This window comes from Protopterus annectens, chromosome 9.part0 (assembly GCF_019279795.1).
Source record: "Protopterus annectens isolate FY-2018-M chromosome 9.part0, PAN1.0, whole genome shotgun sequence".
Classification (NCBI taxonomy): domain Eukaryota; kingdom Metazoa; phylum Chordata; order Ceratodontiformes; family Protopteridae; genus Protopterus; species Protopterus annectens.
Window position 1 is genome coordinate 931,834,816 of NC_056743.1, and position 19,158 is coordinate 931,853,973.

Below are 19,158 nucleotides of genomic sequence, written 5' to 3' on the forward strand. Positions count from 1 at the left end.
CACACACACACACGCACACACACACACAAGCCGGTCAGTTTTCTTACCGTATCTGCTGAAAAATCCATCCCAAGCAAGTTCTTTCATTCTGCGGCCGCTCGCTCGCACTTGAGAAACAGTCCCAAACAAGTTCTTCATGCTGCTGCAGGCCCGTGGCTAGTCCCAAACTGTTCCCGCTCGCATTTGAAACAGCCAGCCAGCTGGAAATGCGTGAGCTCCTTTAACTCAATTCCGACAGGCTGGTAGAAGGTGCTGACATCATCGTGCAGGCTGGAATCCCTGAGGGAGCTGACGTCATCGCGTACGTGATGACGTCAGCTCCACAAGCTGCAAAAATTAAAAAACAGATAGAAAAAAATCGGAAATGAAGGGGTGCCACTCGGGAATCATGGCACCCCTTCATTTGAACCCCAAAACTTGGTAAAAACCGAGCAATTTGGCACGGTTGAGAGGTATGAACGGAATGCAGTACATTCCAAGTATTATGCTTAAATCTTTATCCACACCTCTTTCAAGCGAAATATTGCAAATATAAATATATTGTCATTACTTAATTGTTCAAAGCTAAAGGCTAAGAAAAAGTTGCACATACCTCATGCATGAAATGTTTGTAAAGAAACGTGACAATTTAAATAAAGAAACATGGGGTGCCCCTGAAAAAGTGATTACAGTGCAAAACTATTGTCAGGAGTACTGCAAAGTGTTTATACAAAATTACAAAACAAAGCATGACATAGCCAGGCCAACAAAACAATACTAAAGAGTATTTGGGGTGGTGCATGGGGGCCTATAAAGACTACCGTTGACTTTAATTTTTCTTTGGTACTTACATATTATCGCAACCAGATTTTTGCGATAATACGGCTTTCTTCCGGATCAGTATATCTGTTCGTTGATGTTGTTCAAATGAAAAACAGTGTTTTCTTTACCAAACCAGGTTGTTTTCTGGAGGGCTATCAACACAAACTTAAAAAACATACTATTTCTTTCTGCTCTTTACTGGCAGCATGTCGCTTCTTCGCAAAGCTGTCCACTGAATGTTCTTTGTCAGCCAATGCTGTCAGATTGCGCTCATACATACCAGATGTTTGCTATTCTCTAGCAACCAGCTTCCAATTCTCTGATAATTCCTGACAATTATGACATTATGGACAAATGAGTCATTGTCCTTAATGTCATGATTTGGGAGAGTTTACGGTATAACCTGCATACCTTTTTGCACTGTCTTGCAAATTGGAGTTGAGACGGACCCGAGCAATATGTCAGGAAAAATGTAGTGGCTGGCTCTGGAAGTTGGTTGCGAAGCAGCAGTGTTGGCTGCTGGAGTGTTATGCTCTGTGATGTGTGTTTAATAATAAATGAATCACGTCTGTAGATTTTACATTTTTCCCCCTTTTTGGATGGTGTGTGAACTGTCAGTTGCTTTTTACCCCTTTTGGGCTGCTAGTTCTGGGGAAGGGAATATGCTGCAGATGCAGCTCTTTGCATCCGGCCACAAAATATCATCGCTTGAAATGAGAACTTGTCTTTGCTGTCACTTTATGTCTTTTCAGGTTCGAGTTTTGGCCAAGCCAGAAAGAAACACAGTACTTTGTTCACAACTGTTTACATTCAGTGAGGTGCTATGATTGTGATCCAGAGTAATTACTCCATTTCACATACTTCTGCTGTGTTGTGTGCACACATAACAGGACTTGGAAACGTACTACGACTGACATGATGTCGGGAAACGGCATAGGTTCAAACAAGCAGTAATTTTTCAAGTACTACACTATTCCTACCACAACAAAGTGTTTTTTTTTTATAAAGTTAACATTCCCTGTGTGATTCTGCATACTTTTATGGTTACAGTCACACACCGGGAAGCAAGCAGTATTATCGCAAAAATCTGGTTGCGATAATACGTAAGTACCTTTTCTTTTTTTTTTACGCTTAACATTATGTCAACCTCTGGTTGAAACATTGCTCTGGTTAACTTCTTCACACTGTGTATACTAAGTTTGTGCCCGGCTATGAAGTAACACTGTTTAATGATCTTCTTCTTCAGTTTACTAAAACAGAAATCCTACCCAACAATGGTCGTTTTCTTCAGTATATTCACATACTGAGTATTCACTGTGAAACTGAATATTTATGATGCCCCATGAAATCTACATGCCTTGTCAATCGGACATGATTACCATGGCATGTCACACGGCCTTCACCTGCCAATCACATTCACCACGCCCATTTTCTGCACTGAAATGCCAGTGGGGGTAGTGTTGTAATGCAAAGCTGCCATATAGTTGAGTTTCAGACTATATTTTCTTCAGAAAAGGTTGCGAAGCAGCAGTGTTGGCTGCTGGAGTGTTATGCTCTGTGATGTGTGTTTAATAATAAATGAATCACGTCTGTAGATTTTACATTTTTCCCCCTTTTTGGATGGTGTGTGAACTGTCAGTTGCCTTTTACCCCTTTTGGGCTGCTAGTTCTGGGGAAGGGAATATGCTGCAGATGCAGCTCTTTGCATCCGGCCACAAAATATCATCGCTTGAAATGAGAACTTGTCTTTGCTGTCACTTTATGTCTTTTCAGGTTCGAATTTTGGCCAAGCCAGAAAGAAACACAGTACTTTGTTCACAACTGTTTACATTCAGTGAGGTGCTGTGATTGTGATCCAGAGTAATTACTCCATTTCACATACTTCTGCTGTGTTGTGTGCACACATAACAGGACTTGGAAACGTACTACGACTGACATGATGTCGGGAAACGGCATAGGTTCAAACAAGCAGTAATTTTTCAAGTACTACACTATTCCTACCTCAACAAAGTGTTTTTTTTTTATAAAGTTAACATTCCCTGTGTGATTCTGCATACTTTTATGGTTACAGTCACACACCGGGAAGCAAGCAGTATTATCGCAAAAATCTGGTTGCGATAATACGTAAGTACCTTTTCTTTTTTTTTACGCTTAACATTATGTCAACCTCTGGTTGAAACATTGCTCTGGTTAACTTCTTCACACTGTGTATACTAAGTTTGTGCCCGGCTGTGAAGTAACACTGTTTAATGATCTTCTTCTTCAGTTTACTAAAACAGAAATCCCACCCAACAATGGTCGTTTTCTTCAGTATATTCACATACTGAGTATTCACTGTGAAACTGAATATTTATGATGCCCCATGAAATCTACATGCCTTGTCAATCGGACATGATTACCATGGCATGTCACACGGCCTTCACCTGCCAATCACATTCACCACGCCCATTTTCTGCACTGAAATGCCAGTGGGGGTAGTGTTGTAATGCAAAGCTGCCATATAGTTGAGTTTCAGACTATATTTTCTTCAGAAAAGGTTGCGAAGCAGCAGTGTTGGCTGCTGGAGTGTTATGCTCTGTGATGTGTGTTTAATAATAAATGAATCACGTCTGTAGATTTTACATTTTTCCCCCTTTTTGGATGGTGTGTGAACTGTCAGTTGCCTTTTACCCCTTTTGGGCTGCTAGTTCTGGGGAAGGGAATATGCTGCAGATGCAGCTCTTTGCATCCGGCCACAAAATATCATCGCTTGAAATGAGAACTTGTCTTTGCTGTCACTTTATGTCTTTTCAGGTTCGAGTTTTGGCCAAGCCAGAAAGAAACACAGTACTTTGTTCACAACTGTTTACATTCAGTGAGGTGCTGTGATTGTGATCCAGAGTAATTACTCCATTTCACATACTTCTGCTGTGTTGTGTGCACACATAACAGGACTTGGAAACGTACTACGACTGACATGATGTCGGGAAACGGCATAGGTTCAAACAAGCAGTAATTTTTCAAGTACTACACTATTCCTACCTCAACAAAGTGTTTTTTTTTATAAAGTTAACATTCCCTGTGTGATTCTGCATACTTTTATGGTTACAGTCACACACCAGGAAGCAAGCAGTATTATCGCAAAAATCTGGTTGCGATAATACGTAAGTACCTTTTCTTTTTTTTTACGCTTAACATTATGTCAACTTCTGGTTGAAACATTGCTCTGGTTAACTTCTTCACACTGTGTATACTAAGTTTGTGCCCGGCTATGAAGTAACACTGTTTAATGATCTTCTTCTTCAGTTTACTAAAACAGAAATCCTACCCAACAATGGTCGTTTTCTTCAGTATATTCACATACTGAGTATTCACTGTGAAACTGAATATTTATGATGCCCCATGAAATCTACATGCCTTGTCAATCGGACATGATTACCATGGCATGTCACACGGCCTTCACCTGCCAATCACATTCACCACGCCCATTTCTGCACTGAAATGCCAGTGGGGGTAGTGCTGTAATGCAAAGCTGCCATATAGTTGAGTTTCAGACTATATTTTCTTCAGAAAATGCATGCTAACACAAATCATATTCTAGCAGCTTTCTAAGTTTATCTCACACTGTTTTGGCTCGTTTGTCACCATCACCCAATTCTGTTAGGCTTTGTCCAGATTTCTTGCACTGAGGGGTATGTTGGGCATCCTTTTATTGGTTTTTAGTGATTCTTAAAAATGTGACCACCGCCTATTCACTTTGATTGCCACTTGAAGTGACAAAAAAACTGTATGTCTCCAGTCATTTTGTTATTCTTTAATGCAGAGCAGATGCAACCTGACATGATAAGGAACTCTGGCTCATGTATTACCAAATATGTTATGAAATTCAGAAAATGTAATGGGGTTAAAGGGTGGCAGCTGCACCCATATGGTAAAATGTATTGAAACCAGGACAAACTTGCAGAATAGAAATGGCAGTTGCCTTTTTTGGTGCGTTACCGGCACATATCAGTTGTGTTTGACAACTGTATAGGTGCACATATTTTGAGCTGTATTTGTTTTCTCTTCAATGCAATGTCCGCAGTTCACTAATGATTAGCCATATCTGCAGTATGAGCTGCCTGTAATAGTACAATAAGATTGCCGACTCACAGTTGGGGCACAAGAAGTCAGGTTAGCAGAGTTTACCTTCACAAATGGGCCACTCACTAGCAAAGTTCCCCATGGTTCAGTGCTGGGATGCTCCTTTTTTAGCATCTTCTTTTCTGAGGTCAAGGCCAACATCAAAGGCCAATGGCTGACCAAGTTCATAGTCGATTACATACTAGAAGAGATCGTACAATCCCCCAAAGGCACAAGCAGCTTTTCAGGAAGGCCTTACACAGAACTTGTGCCAGAATCACTGCCTAAACCTCAATGCTAAAAAATGCATAATGGTCTCTTGGAAAGACAGCCACCCTGGGAAATTACTGCATTGATAATACACCCCTAAGGGTTGACCCAATGGTCAGGGACTTGGAAACGTGTGTAATCAGTGACTTGGCCATTGACCATTATGTGTCTACTCTAGTAAGGAAACCATTCTATGTTGCACAACTTATAAGCAAACGTATGGTATCTACATCCATGAATGTCATCATGCTTTTGTACTCTGCTCTGATTAGACCAATCATTGAGTGCAGTGCCCTCTTCAGTATGTACCTGGCCAGGCACATATAACAACAGGCGTGTCCACTGATGTTCATTGCAAAAACAATACGTGGTGTGAACAACATGTCTTATGTGGACCACCTCAAAGCCTTATGCTTATATTCAGCCTCTTACAGACTTCTGAAAGGTGGGCTAGGTTTGGCCTGCAAAGCATTCTATGATCCAACCCTTATGGACCTGCTACACATCCTCAAAACAAAAAGCATCAGAAGCATCCAATCTAAGGACCAAAAGCTCAACTGCAATATAAATGACATGTCGGAGGGATAGGCATTTGTCTCAGAGACTACACCTTCCCTGGAACGGGCTTCACATCCATGTAGGGAGCCATAAAGTTACTCCTAGTCTGCCACATTTGTCCCTGTTAGAAAACAAAAACATGTAAATGCTTAACCACTCTAGTTCAAATTATACCCCTATAAAATGAGTGGTCCTTGTCCAATACATTTGGGAAGGAAGGCCAGGCTTGAAAAAGGCCCTTTAGGGTCATTAGCCTAGTAATCACCAATGAAACTATGAGCTTATAGCTGCTCTATTTTAGCAAAATTAGCTTGGAGTTGCTCCATGTTGCTCTTAGCAGTTAGTAGTTGCATTGCATAGCCCATATTAAATAGTTACTTAGGATAACTTGCTCTTTTCTCCACAGTAAAGTCCACCATCTGTCTCATTTAATTTAATATAGTACTATGTGTATTCCAAATAATTTTCCATCTCCCTGAAGAAAAATGGAGAGTCAACCTGCTTTTCTTACTTCTGTTGCCAGCCTCATAGCATTTGTCACCCTAAGGGGGTGTAACAACTGCCTAATGCTCACAGATGATGGACTTTTGTTTAATACAAGATATTCTGTTTGTGAGAAATGCATGTTATTTAATTAACATGGAGGCTTCACTCACACAAAAGGACACAAACTGCAAGCAGCACACATTTCTGTAACACTCTACACCATCCCTCATTAAAACTTCTTATACTGAGAATGTAAAAAAAGTCCTCGCTAAAGCCTCAGATGTCCACAAAGTCTGAGCACCACATCTCCTTCTGGCACACATCCAACAGAGTCATCAGACTTTAAAATATCCCAGATTCAATACACAAAACCAATCCACAAATAAAAGCATTTTAGTGACTATATAGTCAGAAACACCAGTTCTCCTCTCAGCATGCTGGACAAAGGGTGGTGGAGAGTTGTCTTTCGGATGCTAGGATCTTTCCTATATCAAGGACCCTTAAGGCCCTTTCACCTGGCTATAAGACTCTGGTCCTGAGTGGAATCCTTCCTTTTCCAAGAATGATGCCAGGTACAAAGAAAAGATAGCTGGCTTTCACAATTGGCTAAATAGTTGGTGTCATTCCTTGGGGATCCAGTAGGTGTTAGCATGAGACAAGATGGTTGACAATCCTACTTGCTTTGTTATTGATTGTATGCACCTCTCATTCCAGTGCTTCTGCTTAGTGGCAAAAGCCTTTGCTGCCCCCAGAGTGCCTTTTTAGGCACAGTCCAGTTGATGGAAATTCCAGTCTAACATATCAAGTCCAAAAACAGGATCACATTAAGGTAGCTTTGCACTATGCCAGAAGTCTCAAAAAATACTCATCCTTGAAGCTCTACTGCATTTAGAGTGCATCCACAGATGTGTAATTACTGAAACATGGTTTAAATGTTCAGTGTTTTGTGCTTACTATGCTTTCTGACCTGATGGCACCTATGGCGGCAGCCCCATTTTTATTAAGAACAGTATCACCTCTAAGCATATCTTTGGGACCCGCAAACAAAGCTCAATGAGCTCCAAGTCACACCAGTTACAACCTGCTACAGGACACTTTCTATATCTGATGAAATTCATGCTGTTAGATGTAATAAGCAAACTCCAAATTAAAATTCCATTATTTTGGTAGATTTTAACTGCCCATCAGTAAACGTGGGTACCTGCACCTCAAATGTAGTGTATGCCTAAACGTTCTTAAATGTCAGAAACAAAAGTTCCCAGGAACAGATTGTTAACAAATTTCCAGAGTGAAGGCATTCTAGACCTGTTCCTTATGAACTTAGCTTTTTCAAGTACTATTGCCGAGGTAACTCATTCCCCAGTTAAGTTGGACCTTAAACTAGTGATCTTCACTATTAGAACATGTAAACTTGAAGATACCAATATCTCAGAATGCAAGGATTTCAGACTTACATATCTCAAATTCTAGGATGAACTGCCAGAATTCACTTATTCTAGCATAATCATAGACATTTCCACAGTAGGAACTAACACAAAAGATTTCTTTGCCCTCTTAGATAAATGTGTAGAATTGATCAGATCTAAGCAAAATGTGAAGTTTAAAAGCAAACCACTGTGGTGGTCCACCAATATAAATAAACTGTACAGAAAAACAAATCAGATCTAAAGACCTTTAAAACAAGGATTACATTAATAAAATGACTAAAAACTTTAACAAACAAAAAATATATTAGGATTACTGAGGCAACCCATGAGCTGAGGTTAGCATCTGAAGCTAAAAACATACAAATATTTCATTACATTAAGAAACTAAGAAATAATACTCAAGATTGTTTAATACTTATTCAAGATGGCACCACCTAGTGTGATAAAGTAGACATTTTCAACACACTAACTAACAAGTTTAATGCCAATTTTACTCTAGAAATGACTATTCAAAATTCATTTATCCCTGAAGCCCTCAGTCCCCCATCATCCCCAAATATTGTGTAATAAAGGTGCACTCAAAGACTAAAAATATTTCCTCCACGGGACCTGATACCTGTTTAATAAACAGTACCAAGCATGACCTGGTGCAGCCATTCTTTAAACTATTTAATCTGTGTTTAGCCACTGGCTTTGCCCCTGAAGTTTGATACACAGCAGTAGTGATGCCACCCACAAGATTGACTCCACCAGTGATCCTGGGAACTACAGGCCCCTCAGCCTGATGATTTTTATATATAAAAAAACTTGGAACAAATTATAATTAGCCTGACATTAAAAATCTCAGCTCAGACCTGCAGTAGTTTGACTTTAAAGGTAGATCCTATCTAACAAATCTGATTACCTTTGAAAGAAGAATGCAAGCTGTTGACAGTGGCCATGCTATACACACAGCATACCTCGACCTGACCAAAGCAACAGCATTACCTTGACCTGGCCAAAGGCTATGACAAAGAAATGGAATTGCTTTCAGAAATGAAAACAATAACCAGAATAAGAACACTGGGTGCAGGGCAACACAAAATACGAGTCTCCACCTAAAAATAAGCAATCCAACTCTATTTATTATAAAAACAATGCAGTCAGTAAGGGCTTTCATCCCTGAATGTGGGACTTAATCAGAATAAACTGAACAAAAGATCTACTTCCTTATACACAGTACCAAGCACTTATCTCATTCAACTTGAATTAAATTAAAGTGGCATGTACCCCCCCAAATATCAGTACATTAAAACTTTAAAACGCACACAATCCTGGTTGTAAAAAATAACAAACATGCATATAATATATGTATATATATATATATATATATATATATATATATATATATATATATATGTGTGTGTGTGTGTGTGTGTGTGTGTGTGTGTGTATATATATATATATATATATATATATATATATATATATATGATGCGTATAAAGATAAAATGTTAAAATATGTCAAAAGATAATTTATCATTTTCTAGGTCTAAGTCTAAGCAAGGGTTGTATAGATATAAATTCATTTAAATGCAGAGCCTCAGTGACATTCAACCTAAATTGCATAACGTTTTGCTGTGCTCTAATTTCATTTCCCAATCCCCCCTTGTGGATAGATTCTCACCTGTTCCAAAATTGCAAAACCAAATTTGTTTAATTGCCCATTTGAAGATAAATGTTTGTATAAAGCATTATTGGAATTTATATTTTTAATGTCGTAAACATGTTCATAAATTCATTTACGTAGGCAGAGTTCAGTTTTGCTTGCGTAAAAACAAAAATATCCCATACATTTAGCAATATAAACCATTCCTTTAGAGGAGCAATTGTCTTTATGCAAAGGCATTTTTTTATTTCAAAATATTGTCTAAAACCAAGGTTCACCCTCTAAAATATAGGTACACTGATGGCATCTCCTACAACGGGTCATACCAAGCTTAATAGGATTAGAACTAAGTTCTGAAATCCTATTTTGAGGAGATTCAGAAATATTTTTATAATTACTGGCTGTTTTATAAACAAAATTTGGTTTACTATGGACAAATATGAAAACCATAGGGTTAACCTTAAAAATATTCCGATTCTTAGCAATTACATTTTTAATTTCTCTCACAACTGAATTAAATTGCAGTACCATAGCCTGCTCAAACCATCCTTCAGGCTTCACATTTAAGTTGTCCAAATTATTTACTAAACCTACCCCTAACAATGTGTATATTTGTGGCCCCATCCACTAAATACCGCATTCCTAAAACAGCTAACCAAATCTTAAGGATAACTCCTGGCTACAAAAATGTTAAAAATCTTATCTAGCTCACCACCAAAGTCTTCAAATTAAACGCAATGATTCTAAAATTTCTTCACTACTAAGAACTTTATTTTTGATCACTGTAGGACTTGTAAGTTTTTTACAATGTGGATAAAAAGTGTAATAGCAATGTCTTTCAGCTTTTCCCAGTTAGGGGTCACCAGAGCAGATCACCGGCCTGCAGATTGATTGGCAGTGAAGTTTTTATGGTGTCGAATTGCCAGCCCAGTGACACACACACGCACTTAACCGCATATCTTTAAAACTCACTCAGCCACAGGGAGGACATGCAGACTCTGCACTGAAGGCTCTCCAGCTGTAAAAAGTGCAATGATTTTTTTAAAAGGAAGCAAAAGAAATTAGACTGAGATTTTAAACAATACAAAAACAATCAATGAGGCATATTCTATACAGGTTAACTTGCTGAATATGTACGGGAATGTTAGCAATTTGGGTCCTGAAACTGTTAATGATGCTATTATTGGTAGTAATGCTGGCCAAGATAGGGTCAGTGATGTTGTAGACAGAGCTCAGTCAACTTATTCTTTTAAATAATTCTCAGGAATTTCCCATCCTTTAAGAAATTTAGTGAAAAAAAAAATCAAAAATGACAAAAAAAAAAAAAAAATACTACACTACTTTGCAACAAAAATACCAAAATAGCCCACAAAAATTCTGGGTGTCATTAAACAAATCTAAAACCTGGCCAAGCCTCATCCTCAAACCCCTCCAACTTAACACTACCGATTCCATGGCCACCAAATATAACCTACACTTTACAAGATCAATACTCTCACTGCTAAAAACTGATCCCAATGCCTCCTTAACTGTCCCCACCATTTCAGATTCTCATTCCAAACCATTCACTATTACACCCATTCAAACCAGCTATATAAATAAAATCTTCCACAAACTAAAACCCACATCTCTCGCAGCAGACCTTATCTCCAATGAATTCCTTAAATTAGCTGCAGACACCATCTCTTACCCAGTCTCCGTATTACTCAACTGCTCCATCACAGAACAATATATCCCCAAACTTTGGAAAATCTCACATATCAACCCCTTGCACAAAGGTGGCCCTTCCACAGACTTTTCAAACTATAGGCCAATAGCTGTTCTCCCCCCTAGCCAGAATCCTCAAGAAATGTGTACATACACAGCTACTGACCTGTTTCATAAATAATAATTCCTCTCCAACTCCCAATATGGATTCAGACCAAAACATAGCACTACAACCGCACTGTTAAGTTTCACAGACACTGTAAACCTCCATAGAAACAATGGCCAACTTGTATCATCTGTATTCCTAGACATGGAAGGGAAGTGAGTGAAATCACTCCCTTTTGACTACTTACATTTATTGCCCATCCCACTGTATTCCATAGCACCAGAATACAAAAGTGCCCACCCCCTTTCAATCTATCTTGCTCTTTTAAAAATAGTGAGTCTCCACTTTGACAGCTAAAACTTAAGTTACTCACTTTCATATCTAACTGCTTAGTGTACAATGCAGTGTTTAGGATAAACCATTTTTTTTCATCTTACCTTTAAACATCTATTGCAACACCACCAGTTATTGGGGAGCCCACATTCTTCCTCTCAGTAGTCATCTTGGAATTAGTGCTTATGTTTTCCCCTGGTGAGAGAAGGAGTACAGGGACATTATTTCCTGGAGGCTGCTGATCGCCAGAAGGCCTAATAGCTGCTTTATAGGTGACAGCTTGGAATCTGTGCTTATATTTTGGTCCTAGTGAGAGAAGGAGCAGAGTGCATTGATTCCTAACTGTTTCTGGTTGGAGAGTGAGGGTCTGTGCTTAACATTCCTGATTGGTCTCGTTGCTAATCAAGGCATCTACCAGGAAAAGGCTACAAGCCTGTAGACCCTTACATCATCTAGGACAAGACTGTGGATCACCAAACAGGCCGTGGCCTGCTTCTCATCTTGGGATTGGTGCTAACATTTTGCTTTGGGTGAGAGAAGAAGCAAATGAGCATTGTATCCCAACAGAGTGAAGCTGTGCTGAGACCAGCATTAGTAGTTGCCAGGCAGTAGCCGTTCATGCGACTCCCCTCTTTTCATCATTTTTGACAAGCTATTTCTTTGTTTTCAGTAAGTACTGCTTGATTTGTTTCTAACTTCAGAATATCAGCCTAAATACTTCATCCTTAAATTTTCAGGGTCTACGTATTAGTTTTCCCTCGAGTGTTTGGCAGTGATCTGTATAGAGTCAGGCACTTTGAGTGACATTTTTCCTGTAAAAGCACAATTGAAATTTCTCCAGTACCTGTTTGCACACAGGACAACTAGTTTGCAGTGACAAGCACTATACCCATAGTTGCAAACCAAATACTCCTGACAGTAACTTTCTCATTCCAACTGTATAATCAATAAAAAAGGGTCTGTTGCCATGGATATAAATTTCCTACTGTCTCCATTACTGGATTGATGGATCTGAGCATCCTGAAACAATGTAGAAACTGCCTCATGTTTACTGACAACCAGTTAATTCTCAAACAAACTGATATGATACGTGAGAGATGTATTTACACAATGTCACTGGAGGCAAAGCCTCTCACATAAAAGTACTCCTAATGTCAGTAAGGTTGTCAGTAGTACACACGCTGCATCCATCACACACTATTCAAAACAGACATATCAATCCACATATGCTGAGGCACTTAAATGTAGCCTTCCTAAACCATAAAGACCTCCTAGACGAAGTACACATAACAAATATCTTCAGCAGCCTCAAATGTGGTCTTTTAAAACAAAACCCATGTCAACACATAGAGCTACAGCTCATGGAGCCTCTACCTCTAAGCCCATAAGGCAAGTCATTAAACAAGCCAACATTCTAGTCATTGGAGACTCCATCGAGAGACACACTGATGTCCATCTCACCAGGCTGAGTAAGGAGAAAGTCATGGTCAGTTGCTTATCACAGGCTAGGATCTGCCACGTTATGCAGGCACTCAGGTCATTGGACCACAATTACCAATATGACTCAGTCATAGTCCATGTAGGAGTAAATGACATGAGACATACCTCCCTAGACTATATGAAGAGAGACATCATGGAGCTCTTGGAATATGTGTCTCAGGCTGGTATGAGCCAAGCATTGGACAGCATTTTACCTTCTCCAAGGATGATGCCACAATATGAATAAAAGATGATTGACTTTAATAACTGGCTTAGTTTCTGGTATCATTCTAAGGGAGTGCAATATCTGTCAGTGTGGAAGGAGATGGTCAACAGACCATGCTGCTTTGGCAGGGATGGTCTTCACCTCTTCTCTCTAGGCTTTTGAATATTAGCTAAAATATTGCCTTCCCCATAGTGTCTTTTTTTAGGCAATGCTAAACTGAAAGTACTTCTGACATAGCAAATTAAAACCAGGAAAATCTAAAGGTATTACTGCTCAATGCTAGGAGTCTAAACAAAAAACTCCGATCCCTAGAAGCTGAGTGCTGACATCTGTGCAGTCACTGAGACATAGTTTAAATCTGTGGAGAGTACACTAACAGTGCTAAGTTATAATGCCTTCCACACATTTAGGCCAACTACTTCACAGGCAGGGACTAAAGGTGGAGGTGTCTCTATTTACATCAAAGATAAATGTACTTCAAGGCTGGTCAAATGGGACAATGCACTTGATCTGCTCCATGTTCAAATCTTTATAGGCAAATCCAATGCCACTTCCTTGCAAGCTATAGGCCCCCCTCTATGACCCAGGAAACCTATACCATGTATTTAAACTTATTAGAAACACTAACCATCCAACCCAACACCATATCCATGGGTGACTTTAATTACCCCACTATTGATTGGGAATCCTATACGACAAGAAATATATATGCACAGAGATTCCTGGATTTTGTAAACACAACCTCCTTGGACCAAATAGTTAATACACCAACCAGGGGTGCAACCATACTGGATCTAGTCCTCACTAATATGGGAGAGTACTGCACACCCCCTACTGTATGCCTTCCCTGGTAAGGTCAGACCACAAAATGGTTTCCTTTGAAGTAAAAATAAAACCTGGCCCCTCAGCTAAACCTGGCATATTCAGGAACTATTCTAAGGCTAACCTTCTGCTAGTAAGTGAGAACCTGACAACATTTCAAGACCCCATAAACCCTAAGAACACTGCTGCTTATTCAGAACTGTTCACAGAAACCCTGTACATGTATGTTAATAGCTGCATAGAGGCAGCTGTACCCACCAGGAAGAAGTACAGAACTAACTCAAAAAAACAAGCCACCCTGGTGGAATCACAAAATCAATAGGCTGTATAACAGGAGAAAGAAAATCATGGCAAAAATTAGGAAGTGCAGCACCCAGCATGATAAAACCACTCTCATCAAACTAAACAAACAACTCAGAGGACAAATAAAGTCTACCAAAGCCGATTTTAAGGTAAGTTTGGCCTCCCAAGCCAAGAACAACCAAAAAGCATTCTTTAGCTATATCTGCAACCTCAAAGGCAATACACAATTGCATGCAGAGCTCATTGTAATTGGAGCCACCTATACTGAGCCAGAAGACATAGCAAACCTCATGGCTGATAAATTCAGCTCCAGCTTTACCCCTCGCTCCCCCTCAACCTTCCCTCAGGAAATATTATCAAATATAACTCCCCCTATGATCACTAGGGAACAGGTCCTTAATGCTCTCTCTAAGACAAATAAGACTGCATCAATGGGTCCAGATAATATCACAGGATGCCTTCTAAACAGCATGAAATATGACCTATCAGGGCCTCTAGAATTAATATTTAACTGAAGCTTCCAAACAGGTTTCTTGCCTCATGAATGGAGAAAGGCAACAGTCAACCCTCTGCACAAAAGTGGGCCATCTACAGACCCTGAAAACTGCAGACCCATAATTCTCACTAGTCTTATACATGAAGCCATGGAAAGAATTATGATGATGATGATCGACAGAGATATAGTAAACCTCCAGACACTGGACCCAGCCCAGTTTGGTTTTGTCAAGGGCAAATAATGCCTACTCAGCCTGGTGGACTTCTTTGAGAAGGTCACCAAAGAAATGGATGAGGGCAAAATTGTTCACACTGCCTACCTTGACCTGGCCAAGGCATTTGACACAATACCCCACCCAGGCATTGTTGACAAACTTAAGAGGTTAGGTACAAACCTGTATGTCACCAGGTGGATATCCAACTGGCTCACAGACAGTACCCAGGAAGTTAGAATTGGGGAGTCCACCTCTACAAAGAGGCCAGTCACAAGTGGAGTCCCTCTGGGATCAGTCCTTGGACTGCTCCTTTTTGGCATTTACTTCTCAGAAATCAAGGCCAATGTCAGTGGTATCTGGCTGACTAAATTTGCAGATGATTGCAAATTAGGAGCTGTCATTGAATCTCACACTGACACTCAGGAGGGGGCTGACGCAGGCAAACAACTGGTGTCAGAGTCATGGACTAAAACTAAATGCCAAGAAATGCATAATAGTATGCTTTGGGAAGTCATCCATCCCTGGTAACTATCATATTGACAACACACCCCTTAGAGTTGACTCAGTAGTCAGAAACTTAGGGACATACATATACATAGATAGTAATCTAGCCTTTGATCATCATGTGTCTACAGTGGTGAGGAAATCATTTTGTGTTGCACAACTTATAAACAAAGGTATGGCATCTAAGTCCAAGGAAGTCATTGTTCCACTGTATTCAGCATTCATCAGACCTATCATTGAGTACAATGCCCCTTTTGGTATGTACCTAACCAGGCATATCTAACAATTAGAATGTCCACAGAGGTTTCTCACTAAAAGAATACAGGCTGTAAGTAAAATGTCCTATGCAGACCACCTTAAGGCCCTATCCCTGTATTCTGTCTCCTACAGGCTTTTGAGGGGAGATCTATGTCTGGCATACAGATCATTGTCAGAACCCATTCTGATGGACCTCCTGCATAACCACAAAACAAACAGCACAAGAGTTACCCATTCTAAAGACTTAAACTTTGCCTGTGATATAAACATGACCTGAAGAAGACATAGGTATATATCCCAGAGACTACTGCATCTATGGAACAAGCATCCCATCCATGTGAAACAGAGTTCTTACCTAACCCAATTCAAGTGCAACTTGGGCAATTGGATGGGAAACCAGAAATTCATCCCTAGTTTAGCACCTTTGTCCCTAATGGACACAGGTAATCTGTAAATGGTTAATTTCCTAGGCCCATGCTTACACTTATCAAGGGTACCAGAACTTGTCAGAGATTTGGGGTGCATAGCTCGACTCAAAAAGGCCCTTGTGGTTATTAACCTAGTAAACACCTATGAACTTATGTCTAAGGCCTTTGATACAGTGTCACTTCAAAAACTTCTTAACAGACTAGCCTCACTAAATCCCACCCAGCCAGCCATCTCATGGTTCCACAGCTATTTGTCTGCTCGCCAACAAGCTGTGAAGTGGCAGAATGAGAGTCCCACAAGGATTAATACTGGGGCCTCTTCTCTTTATAATTTTTACTAATAAACTCAATTCCACCACCAACTTAGCTAGCATAGTACAGTATGCAGATGACTCACTCCTTCCTCATCTGCACAGTCTCCTCCCTCCCTGAACTCATACACAAAACCCAAAAATCATTTTCAGATATAGAACTATACCTTACAAAAATCAGCTAATACTTAACCCCAACAAACAAAATTAATAATATTCTCTAATAGTAAATCTAATGAACACTCCAGTCCCTTTACAATCTACTCCTCTAATAACACCAAAATTGAGAACAATAAGATGGTGTGTAGGTGCATAAAAAAACAAGAACCAAAAAAACGCACCACAAGGATCTTAGGATATTTCATTTAATAAAATAAAAAATAAAAAAAATCCACAATTCATCATGTTAAGCGCTTTCCTCAAAAATATGACTTCATCAGAACATCAAGACCAACTAAATCTAAATGTTTAAATACTCTCCACTCAATTATTCATGAATCAACAAGTTAATAGATTAATTACCTAGGGTACTGTTTTTAAAAAGACATGGTAAATCAAATCTCAAATTTTGTTTGCTCTTTCTTTTAAAACTGGGAAAATGGATACATTGTCATTTAAACCTGGGGGGAAGTTAGCAGCCAACCTAAGCTGCCACATTAATTCCTTTTTACATAAATAATTTTTCCAATTTCCTCCTCTCACATCTAGGCTGACCACATCCACGATACCAAACTTAAACCCTGTGTGCCCCATACAGTCCAAGCTGTGTCTATAGAGGGCATTTGTCTCCTTCTTCTTCTTAATTTCATATAAATGCTCATATATCCTACACCTGAGAACCCTCTCAGTTTTCCCAATGTAGAACCCTTTGCAGGTATTATACAATGCAACATAAAATATTTTATTAGTGTGACAGTTCCCTTTTCCAAGATGTATGACACTGCCTATCCTATTATTTAAAGTTACAGATGAAACCTGCAAGATACACCAAGATTGTGAACACCGTCCACAGGGTTTGGTGTTTTCCCCAGTGTAGGACTGGCCCACATTATGTTTCTCCAAGTTTTGCTTTATATTATTGCCAACTTTCATGCAGAAGATGGGTTTCTCACCAACCTTCCTAAATACATCACTATTAATCTTGAATATACCCCAATTTTTATACAAAATTTGTTTAATTCTATTGGACAGGGGACTGTGTTGAATAATACATGCCTGGTTAAAATTATTGTTCTCTGTATTAAGGGGAGAATCATTGTCTAGTTCACCTCTAGTGATTCCTGGTCCATAACCAAATGCATCCCTCCTGGACTCAGTCCTGGTGTCCCCACTACTTAACAGGGGTTTATATTTCTTCCCCCATTCATCAAAAGTATCCTTTTTAATAGGTCCAACTATGTGGAGTGGGTATCCTCTCTCAAAAAAACATGGTCTTCAATAGATCAAGTCCTTCTATTACATCTTCCCTCTCCAAGGTCATTCTAATGACTCTAATAGCCTGACCCTTCACTATGCTTTTTTCCTGTTTCTTAGGATGGAGGCTAAGAAAATGTAAGTAAGCATTACAAAACGTAAGCTTACGATACATGTTAGATTTGAAACCACAATGGGTCTTAGAAATCTTCACATCCAGGAAATTAATTTTTGATCCCTTGACCTCATAAGTAGACCTTAAGAAATTGGTAGTACTATTTAAGTACTCAATAAAATGGGGCATATCCTCCTGTTTCCCCTTCTACTAGATAAAAATATCGTCCAGTAATCTCAAGTATGTAGATATATCTGTCTGGAATCTACTGTTGAAGACATGCTGTACTTCCTACCCCAACAATGCCTAATTGGCATATAGGGGCGCACATACTGCTCCCATGGCAACTCTTCTTGTTTGTTGGTAGTACTCACCATCAAAAATACATAGTTGTTGTCTAAAACATGTGCCATGATTTCACAAACAAGTTGGAGTTGCCCAGGGTCCAAACTGGAGCATGCTTGTAAAATGCCTTCAAAAAATTCCATCCCTTCCACTCTGGGAATACATGCAAATAGATCTATATCCAAATGAGGTACTGTAAATACAACTCACTCACAGGTTATTCATTCTGGGGCAGTGGATTCTGTTTCTGGTAGTCATCAAACTGAACTGTCCCATTCTTTAGCACAGGATGCTGATGTTTCTAAAAAGTATAGTAACCTGGTGAAAAGGAATTTCAACCTTCAAGAACCTAAGAAGGTGACTGGTGAAAAAGTTACTCATCACCAATTTAATACTTATGTATACAACTCTTTGAAAGAGTTAATTTTTGCTTTTGAATAAAAACTTTACTCATTTAAAATGTTACAAATTGAAACTATGTATTTTACAGAGTGCATTCATTTGAAAATTGTACCGCAGGGTTTACGGGTGTTCAAATTCCCTTTTGGTTTATATTATGACACAGAAATGATTAGTGATTTTGTTAATTTGTTTGACAAGTGGGGTCTAGATTTACTGGAAAAGGTAGTGTTTTACCAGGAGCAAATTAAAGTAAAATTATAAAAGGAACTGGATGAGATGAATAATAGCATACTTCAGGATCTGTTGTTTAAACAGTATGAGGGATTGTATGCTAAAGTAATAAATAGAGTAGAGAATAAATGCAATATACAATTTCATAAGAAAAAAAGAAAATTAAATTGAGAT